This window comes from Peromyscus maniculatus, chromosome 21, assembly GCF_049852395.1.
Source record: "Peromyscus maniculatus bairdii isolate BWxNUB_F1_BW_parent chromosome 21, HU_Pman_BW_mat_3.1, whole genome shotgun sequence".
Classification (NCBI taxonomy): domain Eukaryota; kingdom Metazoa; phylum Chordata; class Mammalia; order Rodentia; family Cricetidae; genus Peromyscus; species Peromyscus maniculatus.
Genome location: NC_134872.1, coordinates 15226782 through 15248699, shown reverse-complemented (window position 1 = coordinate 15248699; position 21918 = coordinate 15226782). Strand labels below are relative to the sequence as shown.

Genomic DNA, 21918 nt, shown 5'->3' with positions numbered 1-21918 from the left:
TGCAAGCTTATATTCTTAAAGGAACTCTATAGATCTATTTTACAAACTTATATAGGCTACCATTAGCATATATCTAACTTAGCAAACACCTAAAGATTTCTTAACACAGATATAACAAGACAGAATTTTATTCGTCTCTCTACTTCTTACTCTTAATTATCATCACTATCTCTATTATAAAGATTCTCTTAACTAGACAGGAAGTACGTACATCATTTCTAAAGTTTAGAGTTCATAGTCAGCTTTGTTATAAAGCACTGGGATTTAGTGAGTGTTGTCATTATAGAGTTGTGATACTTGTTGCTAGGGGTTTGTAACCTTCTCGGGATGAAGCCACACTCCAAAGTTGCCAGTTCTCTCAGCCGTTCCGGACCGGCAGAGATGCACTGTCAGCGGTAAACGGTTTTTAACTAGAGGCTGTCCCTTCACCCAAATTCATAGTAGTTCCCCTAAATGCTTCAATTCAAACAAACGTTTCTATCACAGCAGTACTTTTGGTTTGTCCTACTGAAAAACTTTACGCTGAGGGTGAAATTATCTTATTTAGCTTCTGTAAAGCTCTTAGTCAATACTGCACAGCTATTAGGTGATATTTTAAGGATTTTAAAGTGACTTGTTTGCTCTTATAGGTAGCTTTTTTGTCATCCAATTACCGTAAAAACTTTGCACAGCTATTAGGCTAAATAAGGCATTTTACCAACGGAGCCCCAAACCGCGAAGCACCTAGTTCCATATTCTTTCAATTTTTCATTGGAACTGACACCCAAACTCTTAGACGATTTTCCTACTCATTCTTTTAAAAGCTGTATTTTAAGTTTACCATGAACGTATTTTCAAGCTGACAAAAGTGTTTCAGGGCAATGAATGTCGCCATCTTTAGCGGAAAAACTACCTTTCCCAGAATGCATTTCCCTTATATCAGTCCATAATAATATCAGTTCCATATCAGTCCCTTATATCATTTCCCATATATCATTTCCCATAGTTCTTTTTGGGTCTGAGAGTCAACTGGTTCTCTTTTACCAGACTTGCTTACAAATTCTTGCCTGGGAGGTTTGAACAAAGTTTTTTGCTTTTGCAATGGGAGATTTGAACAAGCATTTTACATTTTCAGCTATGGCACATTGGGAGATTTCTATTCTCTCAACTGGCTTTAACAGGTGTTTTAACTTCATCAGACATTGGCCCCCGAATCAGAACTACACCTGCCTCGTTAGCCGGCATTGAGGCTGGCATTTCTGATAGCAACTTTCCTCGGGGCTTGTGCTTGCCTTAGCCAGTCAGTGAAAAACAAGATCATTTGCAACAGAGCTTTTTCATAGCTCCTTTAGAGATTTTTTCCCACTGATTTATCTCATTTTGCTTGTTCCTCCCCCCCAGATGCAGAGCTTCAGCTATCTGTCTGCAGCTCTGTTCCTCTGCTAGCTGCCTTTCGAGGTAGGGGCTTTTTTTTCTCCCCCTAATCAGCCTCAAACTCTAGCAGCTTTGTCAGGTCATGCATTTTCTGGGGAGGAATCTGTCCCCTCTGTTTCTTCAGAGTCTTTCTCCCAGACAGTTCTCAGTTTGGTCTCAGATTATCCCATCTACCCCAGAAACAGTTTCCGACACTACAGCGGCGGCTTTCCCTGCTCCTGAAGGTAGGGGATTTTTGTCCGTTTCTGTTTTCGGGGTCTGTGTGGTTTGCGTACAGACTGAAAATCTAACAAGAGAGGTTTTTTGCTGTTTCTAAACTCCCATTAGGACAGGTGCTTTGCCTCATCAGGCCTTCACCTGGCCCAGTCCCCCAGTGGGTTGCATTTGCTTGTCTGGGTGCTCAAGGACAGAGTTTATGCCAGAGGCAATTACCCCTCAGGGCTACACTCCCTCATCTCACGGAAGTCAGTTAAAACAAAGCTTTTCTCAAAAAGATGCTTTCTCTGACAGAAAAGAAAGCTTTACCCCTGGATAATTCTGTTCTGCCCTGGCTGGGCTCTTTCCCCAGACAGCGTTCTGACTCAGCAGCACAACTGCTTCAGATAGTTCAGCTTTACTGTTTTCCCAGAAAGGTCCTTACTCTGATAGGAAAGCTTTTTCTCAGATTTCTTTTTGCAGCTGTGGACCTATCAACCGGGACTTGTAGGAAAGTGGACAACTGTGCCGTTACACCGGCTTTAGCTTTGTTTGTTCATTAGCAATCTTCCCCTGGGTCCTGCACCTTCCTGCCTCAGCTCTGTGCTCCAGGAAGTTTACAACTGCAGGAACCCTAGTATCCCCGAAATGCACTCCAACTCAGAGACGCTGGCCAGTCGCCTCTGGGTTTTTGCTCAGAAGCGAGGATACAATGCTAACAGTTTCAGGGAATCTTTGCATAAGACGATGAGGAGCACCTTTTCATTCTGAAACGCTCACTCAGAACCTTTGCTGCCTCAGCTCGGCTGTAACTGAAAAGCTTGGCTTTTTTGCTTTTCTCTGGTAAAGTTTCCAGCCCTTTTGGGCTCTCTGTAGCTCTTCACCCACACTCTCCCCAAGCGTTTCCCTTAGGGTACTCTGACCCACTGTCTTTTACTAGCTTGAAGAGACAGAGCTTAGAAGAGGTTTTTAGAAACTTGTCCCTGCCTCCTGCATTGCAGGGAGGATTGTTAAAGCTTGAAAGAGAACTTAGGTTTTGCTGTCTTAAGTTTGTTGTTTTCCCTTAGAGCTAATCACAGGTGGTCCCCATACTAATATCTTCAGGTGATTCTAATTTTTGTCCTTCTGAGAGAGCGAGTTTTGAAAGGCTTTAGTTTCTAAGTTTCTTAAGAGATAGATTAAGGCTTTTTAAGAGAGTTTTTTCCCCCAAATTTTTCAAGAAAAGCTTTAGAGTTTAAGAGAAAGATTTTTCCCCCAGGAGAAAGACCAACTTTTCCCAAAACTTCCCAACTTTAAACTTTGACTTCTTACACCCCCATTTTTGCTTCAGGGAGAAATTACTTTCTCCTGCTGCTTGGATTTGGCTTTTCAGCTGTCCCCAGGTCAAAAGCTTCCATAGGAAACTTTTCCTTCCCCATAAGCTCCAAGAAGAGCTTTTTTACTACCCGAAAAGCCCAAAGAAAGATTTTTTTCCCAGTTTGCTTTCAAAGCCCCCAAAGTTAGAAAATTGAGTTTTTCTGTCTAGTTGCCTTACTTATTTTTTCCTACATAATCTTATACTTCTAAGTTTTTCCTAAACTATATTACTACCCTATATCTTATACTTATCACAGATAGAAATTGAGAAAGGGATAGAAGATAGAAAATTTTGACAGAAGAGAATTTCGCTGCAGCATCGGACATCCTTCCAGTCCGCTTTCCTTTTCTCTCGAGGATAAAACCCCTGCCTCACCAAAAATATATATATATAAAAATATATATATTCCATAACACCGGCATGCCTTTCCACTGGCAGGGCTGACTCAGCACTTTCACCAAAAACTCTGTAATAAAACTATTATTTTCCTTTATCTTTAGTCCCTATTACTTTGTCTTAAGTCCCTGTTCATTTGTCTTTAGTCCCCCCTTTTTTTGTCCCTTTTTTCTTTAGTTCCTTTTTTCCCCTTTTTTTAGTTCCTTTTTTCCCCTTTCTTTAGTCCCTTTTTTTCCCCTTTCTTTAGTCCCTTTTTTTTCCCCTTTCTTTAGTCCTTTTTCTTTAGTCCCTTTTTTTCTTTAGTCCCTGTTCAGGCGCCATTCTGTGGGGCGTTTACCCACCACCCCCACAGCTTCCCAGAGTTTTCTTGAGTGCGAGCAGCAGGAAATATTAGATAGAAGGATTTATAGCGGAGAATGTTGCGGAGATAAACAGATAGAAAATAAAGGATAGCCTCGAGAGGGCCTGGAACCTATTCCAACGGGCCCGGACTGTCTCTGGTCCAGGGTTTTTATAGAGACGCCAAGGGGTGGAGCAAAAGACCTCCTCCCCCAGCACAGCCAAGTGCAGGCCATCTCAGACACCTGCCCTCAGGCCCGTGGTCCTGATCATCCTCTATTCGGACCTGCTGGGTAAAGCCACGAGGAACCCCAGAACGGGCTCCCACAATGACTAATGAGAAAAACTAATCTATTCCAATGTTAATTATTTTCTAAGTATGTTTTATGCAATTTATTCCAGAAGATCTTGATAGTAAGTGATGTAAATATTTCCCTGCTGGTCACACTGGTTATCAGTGTTCTGCCTTCATTCTGCCAAAATTATGAATCTGCAAGTGACAGTGGGCCATGGCCTGGTCACAGGGCAAGGGCCTCGGAACCTACAGGTCTTGGGAATAACCAACTCTCTTATCTTCTACAGGACACGTGATGAGTGTCAGTCTCTATTGAGCCAAGGTGGCTCTAGTGGGGTGTCTTCATGTCCCACAGATAGAAACAGACAGTGCACTCTGACACCTCGAAAGTCCAAGTCCTATTCAGACAATAGGATCCTTCTCAAACTGAAAGAAGGGCTAGATCTGAAGCTACTTTTCTAATTAGTCTATAAAGCCTATGAATGTGCAGAAACCTTCCCAAGAGAGAAGGTCAGCATCTAAGCTCAGAAGTCTACTGTAACTTACTTTTCTCCTCATCCCAGCAAGATCAGGAAGAGACAGGCACACTTTCTTTCTGTGTCTAGATCTCACAGCATTCCCACTTTTCTCCTGCTGATTTCCATGTCCTCTCACATTACCTTATCTGGAAATGAAGGTGTTCACCTGATGTCTTGGTTCTTTATGGAGGAAGCAGTTGAGAAATAGAGGAATTTCACAGAGGTTGGGTGTTGATTTCTCAGGCTATGTACTAAAATATTACTAGTAGATAAAAACCACAGTGTCAGTGTTCACCTTTACATTCAATTCATCATTGGGTTTAGAGAGTCAAGGGCAGTATTGATCTAACAGTGGATAACAAATTCATGTACATTTTTTTTTCATCATCTCTCAAACAACTGCAGAGTTATGTGATGACCAGGATTTTTTTAATGCTTTAATTACATGATAAAAGTTGGGTAGGTTGATTTAGTTTTCCTGATATTGAAATGAATTTGAATAGTCTTTACCATATTGGGAGATACAGTGTCTTTAGGTTAATTTGATTTAATGTTTAATTGAATTAAACTCCACATCATATAAAATGATAAAAGTGACAGTCAATTTATGCCATGATTCCCTCTATTGCCATCTGGGAATGTTTGTTAAAAAAATGAATTAAGATCCATTCTCCTGATGCATTTGTGTTTTTAGAAGTGGTAGGAATGTTTAAATGTCAAAGGCAATATAGAAGAAACCCATGGAGTGCAAACTATTGAATATTTTTGGTGTAAAGATATTTGGAACTTTGGGGAGTGCAGTCGGTTTAATTAACCTCACTAATTTATTTAGTGCCCTTGCCCTTTTTCTTGTTGGCATCTATCACTCCCTAATTGTATACATCACTTATATATGTTCATTATATATTGTTTATTTCTTGACACTAGTATTTTCTATGTGGTATCCCTACCTGAACAATTATAAAAAATCTATTTACCAATATGTTTCTAGATGCCCTAACAAAGGATATATGTGTGTGTGTGTGTGTGTGTGTGTGTGTGTGTGTGTGTGTGTGTGTATTCCCCCCTCTTGTAAAGAGACATTTTTATCACACACTTGTCTCCCTAGGCTCAGGGAAAATAGCAAAAGAGGGAGAGGAACATTTGTAAGACCCAGGGGGAGAGGATGACTGCAAGGAAACAGTGTTTTCTAGGCTCAACAGGGCAGTTGTAGAAATAAAACCACAGTGGTTATGACAGTATGCAGAAGACCTACTCAACCTCAAGCAAGATGAAATCCCAGGATGAGGTCATGGTTTCCCACCCCTCACCGAGGAGCCTGTCAGAAGAAGGAAAGTTAGCTTTCTTTAAAAGCTTGGCCTCTGGTAGGTCACATCCTGTGATGAATGTATACACCTAGGAGTTTATGGGCAGCAATAATGGGACGGAGTGGATTTATGAAAAGAAAAATGAGACCTCAAAGTTGGGTGGGCTGAGCATGGGAAGGTGGGCCTAGGAAGAGATGGTGGAGTGGTTAATATGGTCAACATAGAATGTATGAAAATTTCAAGGACTCAATAAAAGAATCTCACCTTGCAAATTTTAAGAATTGATAAAAAGTGTGTATTTTATTGAAATGTATAGCTAGTAGATATGGCAATTTTTTTGGCTAAAAAGATCTACAACAATACAAATAGAAGGCTATTGGAGAATTTTTAATTTTGAGATTGTTATGTGTGCAACTGAAATCCCAACACTTAGAAAGTAGAATCAAGATGAGTTCAAGGTCAAGTTGGGCTCAGTGACAGAAAATTATCTCCAAAGTATGTTTTTAATCATGAAGTAGAAGTACAACCTCTCACATGATGACTGTGTGAAGTTAGAAGTCCATTCTTGTCACCGTTGATAGCTAAGGAGGAAATAAAACTCCAGTGTATCGCAGATGAGCATTCACTTTGTATTCCTGTAATGAGCAATAAAACACAAAAAGCAATAAGTGTATAAAAATTTAAATATCTTATGGGAAATAATTTGTGCATAAGAATTTAGCATCATCTCCATGTGTCAGGATGCAGCTCTCTTCCGTTTTAGATTCAGCTCATTCCACAAATAAGTATTATGAGTTCACAAGTAAATTATTTACAGGAGGCTGAGTTTTTCCCATGGAATAATTTCTTGAATGACAATCATTCTTTCAATGACAGAATCATGTCCATTTCTTGTCCTAAATGTTCTACATGTCCTTAAGCAGAACGCTGACTTTCAGGAAACCCGTTCTGTCCCCAAACAGGGGCTCAGTCACCACACATCCATCTGCCTCTATGATGACCTGGCTGCATGCATCACTTCTCACTTCAGCACAAGCAACTTTGCTTTCATGTTAACATCAGCAAATACCTGGACCTACCTGATTAATCTCATTTTTATATTTTCTTAAAAAGTCCAAATTCAATATGAACGAACATGTGAACTTAATGTGAATGAACATGTAACACAAATTGTTGTGTATAGATGGAGGGCCATATGTATTTTGATGGTAAATGAGAGATGGAGTGAGCTTTTGAAATAACTGTCAGAAACAGAGAGTGTGCTGGGTTGGTAATAGAAATTTCATCTCTTCTCACCAATATTAACTCGTTTATTTTGTCCCAAAACCAAAGAAGCACATTTTATGTGTTTAAATATTTGAAATAGGAGGTTAGGAAAATGGGTCCCTGTTTAAGAGCATGTGCTGCTCTTAAAGAGAGTATGAGTTAGGTTCCCAGCACCCATCTCAAGCATCTCACAACTGCTTGTAACTGTGGGTCCAGGGGATCTGACGCCTCTGTCCTCTGCAGGGAACAGCACATATATGCACATATCTACAGACACATGTGCACATACATATAACTAAAAATGTTAAATGCAATAATGAAAAGATGTGAAATTAACATAAAATAATCAACAAATCGGTTATTTGACTCAAAATATGTTTCTCTCTTCCTCAAAAGATAAGAGTCTGACATACACCACCCTTGCATTATTAACAAACTATACTATGTGTGTATGTATGGATATGGACATTTTTCCTGCATGTAGCTTTATTACTCAGGTGTGGCTAATATATTACTCAGGTATACCTATTGTCCAATTCCAATAAAGAAGTCTAGTTCAACAAATCTAACCATTGTCCATCATTTCCATGCTTCCTTTAAATTTGAAGAATTTCAAATTTCAAATGGAACCAGTACCTGGACCTAAAAGCAACTGAAAACAAAACTAAGTGAATATGACATTTAACATATACAACACCATTCACTATCTCTCTGTCTCTCTCTGTCTGTCTCTGTCTCTCTCTCTCTCTCTAACACACACACACACACACACACACACACACACACACACACACACACACACACACTGAGTTTCTGTTTCTGACAACTTGTAGGGCCACAAAAATATATCAGGCCCAGAAATTATAAAGAAATATTTAAGAGTCAGCAATCAGTTTCCTATTCTTTCATAATCTTCCAGTTTGCAAATGCCTTTGACTTAATGGTTTCTTTTGTTTACAGGGACTTGCACTGTCATGCTCTGAATGCACCCTCAAGCTCTATGAACAAGGTAGGGTCAGCTGTATTTTACATTTAGGTGAAAATTTCAAACTTCATTGGTTTCTAAAGTGAAGCTGTATCTGTGTTTTGTATGTTGTCAGACATTGTTGGTTGTTATCCAATTATAACACTGAAAAGAGTTAAGAACCATGTCTGTTTCTATTGTTCTTCTTGATATAAACTGTAGCTAGAGTTTTCCTGCCTTGCCCACAGTCAGGACAAATCTTTGTCACCCGCCAGTCCCACAGCCACTCAGACCCAACCAAGTAAACACAGAGACTTATATTGTATACAAACTGTATGGCCATGGCAGGCTTCTTGTTAACTGTTCTTATAGCTTAAATTAATCCATTTCCATAAATCTATACCTTGCCACATGGCTGGTGGCTTACCAGCATCTTCACATGCTGCTGGTCATGGTGCGGCTGGCAGTGTCTCTCTGCCTCAGCCTTCCGCTTCCCAGAATTCTCCTCTCTCCTTGTCCCACCTACTTCCTGCCTGGCCACTGGCCAATCAGTGTTTTATTTATTGACCAATCAGAGCAATTTGACATACAGACCATCCCACAGCAATAAACTGTGTGAAACAAAGTTAAAATGTTTACAACAATGACTTTCTAGTGAAATGTCACATACCAATTGTAATTTAGTGGTTGATTAATCATCAACCTATATGTCATCTATCATCGGAATATCATTTATCTGTCATCAATAATCATCTATGTATTTATCATCTGTCTATCCATTCACCTATTATTTAAGTATTATTTTCTACCCTTCTATGTATCATTTATTTATCTTGTGTATATCATTTCTCTATCACATCTCTATCATCTATCAATTAATCCACCACATCATTGTCTGTATGTATAATCTCTCTCTCCAACAATATTATTTATCTTAAAACATCTATTATCTATACATCTACCATATGTCTATCATTTCTCTACCATGTATGTGTTTACTAGTATTCATCTATTTACATTTATCTAAAGAAAAAAGAAATAAGCCACATAATGAATTTCACAATGGTATAAAAAAAAGTCCAAAATAATGGTGGTGTGTTCTGACTTTAAAAATATGTCTCTTGAATCTTTAAAGGTTTTTATTCTCAGTATTCAACTTTCAACTAAATTGGGAAAATATTGGCCTTTATGAAAATGAATTTGGTTATTCCCTGACTATAAGTTAATAATATATTCTTTTTTTTCTGGTTTTTTGAGACAGGTTTCTCTGTGTAGTTTTGATGCCTGTCCTGTATCTCACTCTGTAGCCCAGGGCGGCCTCAAATTCACAGAGATCGCCTGGCTCTGGCTTCCGAGTGCTGGGATTAAAGGCATGTGCCACGGCCACCCAGGTGATACATTTGTTGAATATTTTTATATATCATAGATAGAAAAGCTTTAAGACAAAACATTTTGCTACATGCACCCACTTATCTGTGCCTTCTTCCATGTGTGGAGAATCTCATTCAGCCACAGTTCTCTCAGTTTCCTGCTTGAGTGACTATGAAAAGGAAAGGAGGGAAAGAACAGGTACAAAATGCCACCATTCATGCCCCGGTGTTCGGGAGCATTGAAGGAGAGGAAGGTTTTGGATAGCTCGTGCTGAAGTGATGGGTTTCATTATTGAGGAAAATAGGATTCACACAAGTCAGCTTCCCTCTTGCAAAGGAAGCTGGTTGTTTATGACTCTAAATAAATCAAGGCTTAGTATTTCAGCCATGCTTTTGTGAGTTAGTTCTCATCAGAACTTTCAAAGAAGTAGACATCTGTGCAGAAGAGTCTGGAAGCTTTTCAAGTTTTGGGTTCTCATCTGTCTCTCTGTGTTTGCCTGTGGATTTGGAGGAGGGGGTATGAAATTATACATGAATGCTTTATGATTATATTCCTAAATGAGTATAGAAAAGCTAACTTCAAAGTTAAGTGAAAAATAACTCCTTTGTATCATGCTAGTTGTTTTGTTTCTTTAAAAATAATGTTCTGTGCTGTTACATATCTTGGGGGTTTATTAATCACCAATGTTACATGTTTTTACAAAGTAAATAGGTATAATTTTTTGAAAATCCCTTGACTAAGTTAGTTTAATTTCTTGTGATAGTTCCTTCAAAATAATAGAGACTAAATATTCTTTTTATCCTTGAGTTAATGAATGACAAGAGAGAACAAAAATGTCTTTCAATTAACACACACACACACACACACACACACACACACACACATACACACACGAAAAAAAAGAAAACAAAATACAACAGAAATTAACCAATAATTCCTGACCATGTCAAGTAATGCCTAGAGGCAAAGCTCTCTTCTCTATGTATTCATTCTTGATCATCATTTATAAAACTATGCCTGTGGTGAAATTACTCAGATGTTGAACTTGTCCCCAGCCTTTTAGGTCATTGCCAGCGTCTCAAAATAGATCACTTGACAGTCAGCCCAAGGCTCACTGTCCATCTTTTATAGTCTTCCAGCTGCATACTCAAATGCCTGCCTCTTCCCACTGCCTGAATGGTAGCAGTGGGGTATTGGCAATCCACAGATGTGTCATGAAAACCCACAAAGGGAATAAACCTATGTTTTTTAAATGCTTAACCCTGGTTGCTGACTTTCAGGAGAAGACTGAGGAGCTGTGAACACACACAAGCAGAGTGCTCAGTACCTGCCTTTGCTCTACCTTATCAGGACAGGATAGAATGCACTCTGCCTATTTTTATTGTTCGTTCTAATAATCTGCCCTCTTGTATCTATTTTTATGTATGCCCCATATTTAAAAGATAAAGGCATGCAATTCTGTTTTCTTATCTGCATATTTATTTGTGATGCTGCTGTCAGCATGATGAATATGTATAGATAGGCCATTGCAAGATAGTTTGAGAATGATTGAGACAAGAAAATGCCTAGTATTCTCGGTAGGCAGAAAATGCAAAAGAAATTTGTTAGTTGCATTTGGTATTCTGTTCTTTTAATCAGTGCTAGTAAGAGAGACTTTCAGAACTTTTTAGAATGCTTAAAATTTCTTACTTCTTACCAGCAAGCCCAAAGGACATTAGCCATACACAAAAGCTGCCTGAACTGGCTGTTTTCATATCTATGAATTTTGTAAATAATGTCTCACTACATAATATAATCTGACCTCATTTAGGTGTGATTTTTATTTTCTTTCTGGAACTTGGTTTGTGGTTGTTCATTCCTTATCTTGGTTTTAACACATAAAATAAGTTCACTAGATGGCTGTTTTTATTAAATACTGCAATATGAATAGTCCAAGGGCAGTTATGTAAATTTCAGAATGTTTTGGTCTTTTCAAAACTTCAGGTCAATCTAAAATACCATTTAATTCAGTATTTTATTTTATACTTTGTTATATCTTTACTTTTAAGTCTGACTTGCCAATATTACCTTCACACTGGCTTAGGATGCTCATAAAATTGACTTCTGTGTTCAGCTCTCTCTACATCAACCATCGTGTTAGACTTGGAAGGAGCCTGAAATGTGAAGTCTTCTCCTCAAGACAGCGTGGTCAAGCAAATCTTTCCCACCCTTGTCAAAGATGCCCTATAAACACTTAACTATTATAAATTTCCTATCAGTGGCTACATTGTGAATGCCCTTGATTTCCCCTTAACAATGTGCTGTGTTAGCACACCCTTCTTGCCAAGTATCAACTTTCTGGTAAGGGGAACCATATCTCTCTGAAAGAAACACAAAGCCACAACTAATCCAAGTGTTGTGAATGCTGCATGCTCAACAGAGGTAGCTGCCTAAGTCATTTATGGATAATTTAGTAAAAGAATACTGTATGAGTAGTAATGTAAAGGCATTTGGTGCTGTGAAAGTTTTTTCCCAGGGTCAGAATATGGGGCTGCCGGGAGGGGGTAGTCTGTGACAGGCAACACCCAAAGCATTGACGTATACTTTGCAAGCGGTTAGCTTCTCCATGAAATCTCATATCAGAAGTTGCCTATAAGACCCTTGAGATCACTACGTCTTTTCATAATATTTTGCTATTATAAATATGGATTATAATATTTTATACTTTTGAGGAGCTATTTACCTGTCATTTTATATAATAAAAGGACTACAGCCTACCAAATTTTTATGACATTTGCTAATCCAGCTTAATCCTTAATCGTAATCTTCATTGTTTAACTTTATCTTTTATTAATATGTGTGTGCTTTCAAACAGAAATGCACGCGCGCACGCACGCGCGCACACACACACACACACACACACACACAGAGTCAACTCACACTGCTCAAATTCAAGCTGCTCAATGTCTTAAGTCATAGCTATGAATACTGGAATAGAATTCAAGGTACAGCTGCTTTCATCCAACGAGGAGTCAATGATCAACTGCATTATACTGAAAGACTTCACTGCAACATGTAATAATTAGTAGGTTCTATTATAACCAGGGACTGTTCCATTTCTTCTCTTGAGTGCATATAATGACACAATTTCTAATTTCTTATGAAGTTTCTGTACTTTTCTGTCTTCATATGGACTCCTTAGGGGGAAAAATGTGCTTTATTTTCCATGTCTATGTCAAGTCAGTGTTTTTATTTCCTCCCTAGGGAGATTACATGTAATGTATTTGTTAGAATGGGATTTTTTAAATAAATAAATTTATTTACTTTACATCTTGGCTGCAGTGCCCCCTTCCTCTTCTCCTCCCAGCCCCCCGCCTCCTCCACTCTGCCCTCCCCTCATCCACTCCTCCATTTCTATTCAGAAAAGTGCAGGCCTTCCACAAATATCAACAAAACATGGCATATCAAGTTTCAGTAACAAATAAGAACCTCCCCTTGTATTAAGGCTGGGCAAGGCAACCCATTATGGGGAGTAGGGTCCCAAAAGCCAGTAAAAGAGCCAGAGACAGCCCTGCTCCCACTGTTAGGAGTCTTACAAGAGGACCAAGCTACACGACTGTCACGTATATGCAGAGTGCCTAGGTCAGTCCCATGCAAGCTCCACTGTCCCCCTTTGCCCCTGCAGATGGCTGTCTAATCAACTCCAGGATTTAATGGTGACCATTTGGGGTTGATCTAATTCTTGTGCCTTTCAGTGATTTTTTTCCCCTTCCTACCTTCTGTGTTTCTTTGCCATTAAAATTTAAAATTCCAGGAATAGATGGCTTTCATAAGGCTTCTCATTAAGTTTATCTGGAAATTCAATTTTTTAAATGTGATCTTCTTTAAATGAGGGGCATATTCTTTTATAATTATCTTTTTGTTTTCACTCTTAGCTTGTCTTCTTTTCCTTTAGATTTCTGTTATCTATAGGTGGAATGTTCTAGATCCATTTGTGTCCATAGCAATATATTTTCTTTGTTTAGTGGTTTGTTCTCTTCCCCTTTATTTTTATTTTGGGGAAGTTTGTGTGTGTTTTTTCTTTACTGTATGTTATGAGCTCCCTTTTAATGCCAATTCCTGTAACTTTGAATTCTCCCATGTTTCCTCTCTGATCACACTATCCTATGAAGTCACATGTTCTTACAAGTAGATCACAGTAATTTGTTGCCAAATTAAACATATATATATAAATGAACCCAACTCTATCTTGAGGCTCTTTATTTTATCACCTAATGGAATAAATAACTAGATAAGCCACTCTAATTTAACTAGCCAACTGGGTGGACGTCAATCTGTCTTAGATTAAACCTACTTCAGTTTTTTTTTTTTTAATTTCAACTCTTTTTTTCTTTTTTTAATTTTATTTTACAATACAATTCAGTTCTACATATCAGCCACTGATTCCCTTGTTCCTCCCCTCACCACCCTCCCCTTCCTCCCAGCCCCCCCCCCCATTCCCACCTCCTCCAGAGCAAAGCCTCCCCCGAGGACTGAGATCTACTTCAGGTTTTGTTGACCACTTTTGATGGCTTCTTTCCCCCTCAAAAAAGTGTTTCTTGGTATAGGGGCCTGTGCACATTGGGCAAAGGAAAATGATAGTCCAATGTGTCATTACTAAAACCTCAAAATAGTATGGAGAGTGTGCAGCTGTAGGCACTGCACTCTGTCTCTTCCTCCATGGGATATGACTTCCCTTGTCCCTCTGGCCCGTGCCATCCACAGTGAGAGTCTCTGTGGCTTGCCTTCTTGGTTAGGGTGCAATACTTTCCCACACGGCAATTATGTCCCCATGACTGTGACACGTGAGGCATGTGTTATCACCTTCATAGCTACCTGTCCCTGCTACGAAGAACTGTGATGGTCCATTCATTAGCAGTATTCTCAGCTACAAGAATATCAAGAAAATTTAAAGACCCAAAATGATTAGGTAAAAGTTTAGGATGTTGCAATTCCTGGCAGTAGCAAACCAAAGTATGGTGAGGCTTCCGGGGTCTCAGGTCTACATGCAGTATAAGACAAGGCACTGCCAATTGGTGATGTCACCCTCCTTTGCATATCTCCCTTCTCTGAGTTTTCGCATGCATGCCTGTTCTGTCTCTCTGATTTTTCTCATGCTGAGAGACACCAAGCTGTTAAGTGCTCCCCTCTCTCAGTCACGGGTGGCCGTTCTTCTAATCTTAAACAAGCTGCTGGATCTGAACCCTATGGACCCAGTTGCACTTATGCAAGTCAGGTGTGGAAACCGGAGCATTCTCAGTGGCCTGGCTCAAATGCAAGTGGCTCACAGGCCCAGATGCCTTATTCCTTAGAAACTAAAGTCCGCTCCTCCCTCTGAGAGCAAGCGTTCCCTTAAGAATATATCCCAATGTTTTCCAGGCAGTCTGACATTCTACATGGATTAAGAAAGATGGTCCAGTACCCTGTAGCTTGAGAGCAACTTGTAATTTTCAATCACCCTTTGAATATTCTGAAGCATCAGGAATGCATTTTTCTATATTATGATGTGTTATTGTCTAGCTGAGTACTTCCAGTGTAGACTATCTTCCCTCAGACAGTGTTCCTGCAAATCTGCCTCCCTTTTTGCCTTAATCATCCTTTTCACAGGAGGCAGTGGTTTCACAGTATCCATATAAAATTTGACAGAAATAAAGTTGTGTTTTACCCTGGTTAGATTTCCTACAGTTTTTTTTTCCTCAGAGAAATAGGACAATAGTAGATGCAGATAACTTGGCAATGCTCTAGTATAGCTGTAAGCCACCAAAGCAACTGGACAGCTGTGGCAGGCCAGCCACAGTATGTTATATAATGACAGAGGGTATACAGATATTTGCCGGCTAAACCCAAAGGCGCCTGCCATGGTGGGCTGCCTCCTACCTATCCCAGGGTCTCTTTGAAGGCTCTAATCTCATGAAGAACCTGTTAAAGTTGGATATGCCATCTAAGGAAGGTTTTCTCCCAATAAACCACATAGAACAGACAGCCCAACACTCGTCCAATGTTTCACCATCTTTATATTAATCAGCAAAATTCCATGTAAGGTTCAGTTCACTATTGCCATTCAAAGAGCTTGCATTATAAAACTCAATGAATTTTATATCTTATTTAACATGTGTGCTTTGCTACTATTTTGATTTTAGCTGCCTACCTAGAAGTTTAACACAGTAACATATCTTATAGTTCTTGGATATTTCTGGTGTGCTACTTACTGACTCTTAACATACTATTTAAATATGTTCAGTGGTGAGATGGTTTCTCTCTTGTATTGTACTCATTTAAAGCTTGTATCATGTTTCAAATTCATTTGCCCATAGGCATTGAAGTTTTAATTTTGAAATTCTTTACTAAAATGGATTAATTTTAATTAATATTTAAATTTTCAAAGTGGGCTCTTACTGTCAAGCCTGGAGTCTGGCTTCAAGGCTGAGTGTAGTGTTGAATATATGGGCCTTTCTTTGATTCTGTGTATTCTATCAGTCAAAAGAGGTTTAGAAAAGGAAATGATTTTACAAGGAACATTTCCATTTTTATCAGTCATTTAATAAAGTAAAGACATAAAAGTTGTATGACCTTTGCACAGTGACCACTTCAAGATATTGAATGTTTTGGACCTAGAGTAAAAATATGCTATTTAAAATAGAAAATGATAATCAATAATGCTCATCTTCTTAGTAAGTAGAACATTATTCATTATTATTTTCTATTTTAAATAACATGAGAATGTCTCAGTGGTTAAGAGCACTTGCTCATTTTGCCAAGGACCTGGGTTCAAATCCCAGCACCCACACCAGGGGGCTCACAGCCACTTGTAACTACCATCCCTGGGGACACAAAAGACCTCTTCTGGCTCTGTAGGCATCTGCATGCACATGGTGCATAAATATACACTCAGGCATGTGTGCGCATGCGCGCGCATGTGCACGCGCGCGCACACACACACACACACACACACAAATATTAAATAAATAAAATCTTTAAAAAAAACTAGTAAGTGTTCACTTGGTAAATTGAATATATTGAAACATTATCTAATCTAAATTTGTCTCACTTGCCTCCATGAATTATCAGAACAATTTTCTATGGCCCTTCATGATGATAGATAAGGAACACTTTTGGAATTCGTTTCTACTTGGTTATCATTATACTGAAGGTAACCTGGGTGTAACTATTGTGTGGTGAGTTCTTGCTCACATATTATATTAACCAGTGTGTTCCTAGTTTTTCTTAACTTGATACAAACCTAGATATTCCTGGAAAAAGAGAGTCACAACTGAGAAATTACCTTCATCTGATTGGCCATAGCATGTCTGTGGGGCATTTTCTCAATTGCTGATTGATGTATGAAGACTGACCCAGACTACTATGTGTGGTCTCACCTATGACAGATATGCCTGGGCTATATATATAAGGTTACTGAGCAAGCCACAAGGAGCAATCCAATAAGCAGCACTTCTCCATGGCCTCAGCTTCAGTTTCTGCCTCCAGGTTCCTTGAACTCTTGCCCTAGTTTCCCATGATGGTGGTGCATAACTTGTAAGAAGAAATAAACCCTTTCCTCTCCATGTTGTTTTAGGTAATGATGGTTTATCATAGCAATAGAAACCCCAACTTAGATACTCACCATCCTAAAAGTCCTGCACAACAAGGATGTTTTGTTCTCCATGTATGAAGAAGTACAGTTGGACCAGGGCAGGATAACTGCACAGACATCTGTCCACCTCAGGGATCATTACTCTCCAATTTTATTTTACTGACAATTAACAGTTGTAATAGTAAAAATACAGGAGGTATCAAATTTTGGGAGTCATCAATTCTTCAACCAGTCAGGTCACTGGTGCATGTTACACATAACCAGAGTATTTTCCAATATAGGTTTATGCTAGTATATAGGGCTCCATGAAGTAAATCATCACCAGTAACACAGCTTGTAAAGTCATCTCATGGAACATTTAACAAGATGGACCATGTTGGAATTGTAACTCATGATGCAATTAAATGGATTCAAATCAGTATAATAATCAAAGGAAAAGAGGCTATCAATTTGAGAGTAGGGGGAATGGGAGGGATTGCAGAGAAAGGGGCATGGGGGGCTCTGGAGGGAGCAAAGGTAAGGAGAGAAGTGATGTAATAATATTTTTAACTAAACATATAAAGCTAATAAAGAAAAATATAAAAAAATTCAAATCAGACTAGAATATGAATGGTATTACTTCCAAATCATATGGATTCAGAATGTGTGAGCAATCTCTAAAGATGCAATGGTAAACTGAGCCTGTGGTTTTCTAGAAAGAACTGAAGAAACACTTAACCCAGCCAGGTAGCAGATGAAAATAGGAACCTGACAAGATGCTCAGCAACATCAAGGGAAGCAGCTTGGATCCATCTGGAGATCAAATGGAGCAGCTGTTGGTATATCCTAACACCATCAACAACAACTCATCTCATGGAAGAGATGAGACCATCCAACTGGAGTGATCAAATGCAGAGACTCTGCCTATCAGGTTTAGAAGTTCAGCAGGATTGGATTGAGTTCAGAACTGTACATGAAACTCCTTGTCCTTCTGTTTTGCTCACTCCCATGAAGACAGGAAATGTTCATGACTAGCTCTGCCCCTACACATTTTCTTTCCTTGCACGGGATCTTGGGAATTTTGCTAAGTCTCACCTTCCAAGCTAGCATGTGAAGCAAAGTACATCATGATACTTTTTAATTGAAATGGTTATGCCCTTTTAAAGATGTATTTATTTTTTTAGTTGTGTGACTATGTACACATGTGCAGGTTTCTTCAGAGACCAGAAAAGGGTGTTTGATCTCCAGGCACTGGAGTTACATACACTTGTGGACAGCTTGGTAAGGGCACATGGAACTGGTGTCCAGTCCCTTGCAAGAACAATATCTGTTCTTAACCTGAGCCATTTCTCCAGCTTCAAAATAGATCAGATGTTTAAAAGAGAACAAAGAGGAAGGTAAAGTTGCAGTTACTATAATTAGATCATCTCAGGGCAGATGATCTCTGCTACAAATAACCAAAATTGTAATAGCCCTTGGGAGTCTTTTCAGGTGTAGAAATCTAGAAACACAAGTTGGATATTTTTCTTAAGTCAAATAATACTTATTGAGAAAAGTCTTAGTTTCTTCAGCTTAAGCACACACACACACACACACACACACACACGCACACACACACACACACGCAGACACACACACACACAGAGACACACACACACATACACAGCTTAATGAAGTTGTATCAATGATGAAAAACACTGTTCAATTAAAAGTATAAAATATGAGCACAGTCTCCTATTGTGAAGGGACAGACGACACTGCTATTCTTGTTGACCTTTCATTTAGGCCTTCATATCAGTTCCATTGAGATTTCACTGCAGTGACTTTATCATGATATCGAAGACAGAGCTATGTAATGTGTGCCAGTGAACCTCAATTCTGCACCTAATTTCACATTAAATTTAACTAGAGGGGAGGAAGGAAAGGAGAAAGGAGGTTGTTTATGGGTATGTATGTGTTCATTTGCTGACTATGTTTACACAAAGTGATTCATCTCCCTCCAGCCTGCAAAGTGTTGTAAATGTATGATGATTGAAATACTTCCAACTCTGTAATAAGAGATGCACAGCTGAATTGGCCAGGAGGAAAACACAACAAAACCCTCACATTTTATCAACAGCATTTTGTGATTTGTTGGGCTATTCTTCTTCTGGTCCATAGGAGCTGTTTCATCAGAAGAGGAATCTCTTGTTTATTTTTCCCCCTGAGACCCTATTGCCAAGTGCATTGTGTGGAATAGTGAAAGGCCAACTGTACCTTGAGAAATAACTCGGTATTCATATTAATGTCACATATATGACAAACATGAATATATATGATGCTCATGTTAGTCTATAGTTTTTTTCCTTCCTTCTTTTCTTCCTTCCTTTGTTCCATCCTTCCTTCCCTCCCTCCATCCCTTCCTTTTCTCTATTTTACTACATCCTAACCACAGTTTCCCCTCCTTCCTCTCCTCTCAGTCCCTGGGAGCATTTTCCTTCTGCTTTCCCCTCCCCCCACATACACTCCTCCTCTGTTTCTATTCAGGAAAGCAGAGGCCTCCCATGGATATCAACAAAACATGCCATATCAAGATGCAGTAAGACTAGGCACCTTGCCTTGTAGTAAGGCTGGGCAAGGCAACCCACTATAAGGAATGGGGTCTCAAAACCAATTAAAGAGTTGGAGACTGTCCCTGCTCCCACTTTTTGGAGTTCCACAAGAAGACTAAGCTACAAAACTCACATATGTGCAGAGGGTCTAGGTCAGTCCTATGCAAGCTCCCTGGTTGTTGGCTCAGTCTCTGTGTTCCTGTGAGCCATGTTAGTATATTCTGTGGATTTCTTGTGATGTCCTTGACCCCTCTGGCTCCTACAATCCTTCCTCTCTCTCTTCTATAGGATTCCCTGAGCTCAGTCTAATGTTTGACTGTAGGTCTGCATCTCTTTCCACCAGTTGCTGGATGAAGCCTCTCTGGTGACTATTGGGCTAGGCACCAATCTATGAGTATAGCAGAATATCATTAGGCATAATTACATTGACTTTTTTCCTTCAGTTATGTTTGGTTCTAGCCTAAGTCTATGAGCCATCCAGCCTCTGGGTTCTGGCACTCCAGGCAATACCATGGGTGGGCTCACTCTCTGGTGGTATAATTTTGAGACTTGACCAGTCATTGGTTGGTCACTCCCACAATCTCAGTGTCACCCTTACCCCAGCATACCCCCTAGGCAGGACAGACTGTAGGTTGAAAGTTATGTGCAAGGCCAAGTCAGGCTACATGTCCACTATTGCTAAGACACTTATCTGGCTTATTCTTATATATTCCTTGGAGTTGAACCAAGTTTCTACCTCACCCTGAAATAAACCCCTTTCCAATCTGCTCTTTCAATACTCCCCCCACCCCTACCTGATCCCTCATGTTCCTATCCCCACCTACCACCAGTCCACCCACAAAATCTATTCTGCTTCCCCTTTCCAAAGAAAACCCTTTGTCCCCCTCCTTGAACCCTCCTTGTCACCTGGCCTCTCTGGGCCTGTAGATTATAGCATGATTATCTTTTACTTAACAGCTAATATCCACTTATAAGTGAGTACATGCCATGTTGGTCCTTCTGAATCTGGGTTACCCCACTCAGGATGAGTTCCATCCATTTTTCTGCACATTTCATAACATCAATGTTTTTAACAGATGAGTAATACTCCATGGTATAAATGTACCACATTTTCTTTATCCATTCTTCGGTTGAGGGACATAGGTTGTTTTCAGGTTCTTGCCATCACAAATAAAGCTGATATGAATAGTTGAGTAGATGTCCTTGTGGTATGATTGAGCATGTTTTGGGTATATGCCCAAGGTATATAGATCTTGAAGTAAACCAATTTCCAAATTGCAAAGTGGCTGTACAAGTTTGCACCTCTACCAGCAATGGAGGAGTATCCCCCTTGCTCCACATCTGCTCCAGTGTAAGCTTTCACTTGTGATTTTGATCTTAGCCACTCTGACAGGTGTAAGATGGTATCTCAGAGTCATTTTAACTTGTGTTTCCCTAGTGGCTAAGGATGTTGAACATTACTCTGTTTCTTAGTCATATGAGATTCTTCTGCTGAGAATTCTCTGTTTAGAACTATACCCCATTTTTTAAAAATTGGATTGATTTTTTGATTTCTAGTTTCTTGAGTTTTTATATATTTTGGAGATTAGCCTTCTATCAGATGTGGGGTTGGTGAAGATCTTTTCCTATTCTGTAGGCTGTTGTTTTGTCCTATAGACAATGTCCTTTGCAATACAAAAACTTTTCGGTTTAATGAGGTCCCATTTATTAATTGCTGATCTTAGTGTCTAAGTAACTGGTGTTCTATTCTGAAAGTTGTCTCCTGTCCCAAGGTATTCAAGGTTATTCCTCACTTTTTGTTCTATTGGTTTCAGTGTATCTGGATTTAAGTTGAGATCTTTGATCCACATGGACTTGAGTTTTGTGCAGGGCAGTAGATATGGATCTATTTGTATTCTTCTACATGCTGTCATCCAGTATACCAGCACCATTTGTTGAAGATGCTTTCTTCTTTCCAATGTACAATTTTGACTTCTCTGTTGAAAATCAGGTGTCCTTAGTTGTGTGGATTTACTTCTGGGTCGTCAATTTAATTCCATTAATCCATCTGTCTGTTTTTATGACAGTACCATGCAGTTTTTATTACTATAGCCCTGTAGTAGAGCTTCAAATCTGGGATGGTTATACCTCCAGAAGTTCTTTTATTACATGGGATTGTTTTAGCTATTCTGGCCAGTTTGTTTTCCATATAAAGTTGATTATTGTTCTTTTAAGATCTGTAAAGAATTGTGTTGGGATTTTAATTGTGATTGTTTGAATCTGTTTATTGCTTTTGGTAAGATGGCCATTTTGACTACATAAATCCTACCAATCCAGGA

The 21918-nt window shown here is 39.2% G+C and overlaps 1 protein-coding gene across 2 annotated transcripts in view; it reads left to right on the top strand.

The window, feature by feature from the left end:
- Pcdh15 (protocadherin related 15) overlaps window positions 1-21918 on the top strand; it is a 1435956-nt gene that overhangs the window by 553247 nt on the left and 860791 nt on the right. For both annotated transcript variants that reach the window (XM_042266444.2, XM_076556998.1), the window contains exon 3: window positions 8047-8095. The gene's annotated coding sequence lies outside the window, so the exon portion shown is untranslated. The remainder of the gene's footprint in view (window positions 1-8046; window positions 8096-21918) is intronic.